A 3,827-nucleotide genomic window follows, 5' to 3' on the forward strand; every position below is an offset into this window, starting at 1 on the left:
CAACCATATTGTAAAATATGCCCTCTGATTTATACTGTATTGAAAGTAAATCTTTATTTGGGGGTAAAATCCGAGAAGCCTCACGGCCTATACTTCACATGCACAGTATTAGGTGCATGCTCACATTGAGTATTCTGAATGAACTAAGAGGGGGGGGGGGTGGTGTTGTGGGTGACAGCTTCCTTGGAGGTAAATGCAACATTGTCAGCAAATAGACTTTCATCTGGATCCATGGCGTACACGTTATGTCATGTACTCAGCTTTATCCAAACAGGCCGCTCTCAACACTCCAGTACCATGGGCCTTTGCCTCGCTTGCACTTCTGCCTTACACCACTGACGCCACTTCTGGGAACACTTTCGAGGCTCTCTTCAATGTGTCACTGGCTTTGCTCTGTTACGTGAATGTAACCTTGGACTATCACTACAATGCCATATGTATTTGGGGGAATTGGTAACTAGCTAGAGCGTTTGTCATTTTTGGATTTTATCTTGCACACAGGGCCTACAGATGCAATACCTCTTATAGGGGTGGCTTGTTCGTGGAGGGCACATGTTTAATTTCAATTACATGCAAAGAGCAAATCACAATCTTTTCTGCTAGCTAAATCATGATGGACTTCAAAACAATCCATCTTATTTAAATGTTAATCTTTTTGGATTCTTATATACAATTTCTTTTGTCCTTACACCCACATGTAGGAGAATTAGATGAATAAAGACACACACACCAAGGATGCTTTTTCAAAAATGTATAAAAATTGGCATATAATAACAAAACAAAACATATTTACAGGAATGAGTCAAACTATTTACATATAAACTTAAGAAAAAAAAAAAAACCTAATCATACAAGCTCTCCCAATACACCATTTTCTGCTCCAGCTCCTGCAGCACTTTGTCCAGCTCCTTTTGGAGCCGCTTTATTTTTGCAAAAGATGCAACAATTTCTGTCCGCATCTCTGACAGGGTTGGTGGGGGGGGGAGGCCAATGGTCAGCTTCCTCCATGTGTGCTGCAAAGAAGCAGAAAAGAAACATTACATACATGTATACCTATTTGATCAAACAGACAGGATTTACTAGAGATGTGTAGTGTTAAATTACTTTAAAATGTTACGCTTCTGGCAACTAAACCATTTGGACGCACATTAGACGTTGATAATGCATTTGGATCAATGTACTACATTCAGGTGAGCCACAGGGAGAGGGACATGGACAGGGTTGTCTTATCCAGCATTATAGGGCCCAGGGCAAAGCACTACCATGGCCCACTACCTACACAATCACTCACAGGAATTAAAAAGAATTGGGTTGATGTTTGAAATTAAAATCAAGTCATTAATATACTGGCAAGTTGACCAGGCTAGTGGCCACATTTTTTACGGCCCTAGCCTGCGTGCCCATGTGTTAATATGGCTCTGGCTGTGGTTTGAGTGTTTAATATATATCAAAATTATAGCCAGATATTATGTGTTAAACCGGTGGCATTTATGTCACCATTTAATCAACATCATGGCGTCACAGTATAATGGACATCTCAATCTTATCAAATTAGGTCCCTCACTTTTGGCAAATACTTACTATCATCAAGGGCCACTGCCTCTTGGCTGCCCGATGCTGCCTCCTCCAAATGTTGCTCCTCCGGGTCAGCCTCCTCCTGCACTCCAACCGGCTGGGCTACTTCCTCCTCCTTCACCGCTGCCACTGGCACCGGCTGGTCCACCTCCTCCTCCGAGGACAGTGCCACTGCCACCGCCACTGGGTCCTCCTCCGCGGACAGTGCCACTGCCACCGCCACTGGGTCCTCCTCCTCCTCCTCCGAGGACAGTGCCACAGCCACCGCCACTGGCTCCTCCTCCAACTCCTCCTCCTCCGCTGCCTGCGCCTCCATCACTGCCCGGCGGCGTTGGCGGCGTTCCCAGCGTGCCCGGTCTGTTTGAAACAAGGAAATATAAACAAAAGGACATGTTAACACAATCACCATTTGAAAAAACAGATAGTATTATGACATTCAGGTGATCATACATATTTCATAATCTTTACATTGTCAGCAGCCAGAAATATTAGCTACTAACAATGCAAGGAGCTAAACATGATGACCACAAAGCATTTCACATGACTTGTCGGCCCGGTACAATGGGACAGGGACTGATGTGAATGGAATCTCTGTACATTGCTGCGGATTTAGTGGCGCTATATAAATAAATGATTATGATGATGACCTTGCTCAATTTTTGGTATTTTACATTGAGTTGTGGAATATCACAGTGGCCTAGTGGTCAGCACTTTGCTCTCACAGCACTGGGGTCAGGAATTCAACTCCCTGATTATTGTTTCATATGTGTGGAGTTTGGAGGCTTGCTCCATATTTGCATGTGTTGTCTACCACACTCCCTAAACATACTACTGGGCGCCTAATTAGGTTTTGAACAAATTTGGCCCTAGTATGTTTTTTCATGTTGGTGAATTTAAGTCAGCAAACTCCCATGGCCCTGGGATTAATATCAATTAGTTCTCTCTTTACATGATCACAGAATTAGTGGATGGAGCTCCAAATCTTAGAATGTTGAGCATATTTTGGAAATCACCCTTTGTTGGGACTACCTCACAGTCTATAATAGTCAAAATAGGCAGTTAAGTAATGATTGATTAGCTATATCTAGTACACTCTGTAATCTGTTTGCATCTTATGGGAGTTTTTAAAAATTAGTCTATACACTAAGGTGTTTGGAATTTGAAACCTGGCTTTTACATCTTTGCCAAATAATGACAACACATCTGCCCCTACAAAACTTTTTTAAGGTTACACCAGCAAGCTACAGCACACGGGTCAAGAGTTACAATGGCTGATTCCAAAACCCACCCTTAATGGTCAGATTTTTCATAATCAAACATTTAGGTCATTAAATTGCCAGCAGACAAAAGTAGGAGACAGGAGGCAAAGCATTTTGGGTGTACTGGAAGGGGCATGTCCTTTAGAGTGTGCTTGCACATTGTTATGTAGGCCATGTCAGGTGATTTGGGTGAATGTATTTACAAACATATAGCAAATATATATGTACACATGTGATGGTTTTTGCGATTAATACAGAACTCACTTCTTACTATCTCCTGCCGGAGGTCAGCAAGGAGCCTGGGTTGACGGCGCCGGAGATCGCTCCAGCGCCTCTGGAGCTGGACGACGCTCCTGCGTATCCCATACCGCAGGCGTAAATGTCTGCGGACCCTTTGATATGCCCGCAGTTTGCCCTCATTGGACACATATCGCCCAGAGGGCACATTGTCCATGGCCTCTGTGAGGACACGGAGCTCACGCCTCGCGAAAATGCTAGCCCTCATTTTTCCTCACAGAAACCAACTCAGCAGTATTCTGAGCTCTGATTGGTTCTCAGAGCACGTATGGCCGTAACTCACGTCACATGCGGATCTTTCACACACCTGTGTTTCTCCCACCAAGAACATGGCGGCCCCCTACGATGAGACGAGTACTCTGTGCATTGCAATTAGGAGGAAGAGTGTACACCTGGTTTATTAATTAATCCAAACCTCCATTTAAACCCACCTGTGCTTTGCCTTACTGCCTGTTCAGTAGCTGATTTGACTGAACAGGACACATTGAACTGTGAAAACATTTACAGACTTTGCCTAATAAGCAAACAATAAACAGTAACAACAAAAGTAAGGAAATTATTGTAATATATACAATGTGCTTGTCTCTTCTAATGTATTTTTTTATTTTTTTAAATCAATATGTGTGTCCTAGTTGACATAAACCTGCTATAAAAAGGGGCCTTGGCATCACATTTTAACATGGCACTAATGGTATA

The 3,827-nt window shown here is 43.1% G+C and overlaps 1 long non-coding RNA gene across 1 annotated transcript; it reads right to left on the reverse strand.

Moving 5' to 3' along the window:
* Positions 1–736: 736 nt before the first annotated feature.
* LOC142150130 (uncharacterized) lies at positions 737–1,663 on the reverse strand. The gene is made up of 2 exons (XR_012691029.1): positions 1,582–1,663; positions 737–1,013 (listed from the first exon to the last, which is right to left on the reverse strand). It is a non-coding gene; the product is annotated as an uncharacterized LOC142150130 (long non-coding RNA).
* Positions 1,664–3,827: the final 2,164 nt, after the last annotated feature.

The sequence above is a fragment of the Mixophyes fleayi genome, chromosome 4 (genome assembly GCF_038048845.1).
Source record: "Mixophyes fleayi isolate aMixFle1 chromosome 4, aMixFle1.hap1, whole genome shotgun sequence".
Taxonomy (NCBI): domain Eukaryota; kingdom Metazoa; phylum Chordata; class Amphibia; order Anura; family Limnodynastidae; genus Mixophyes; species Mixophyes fleayi.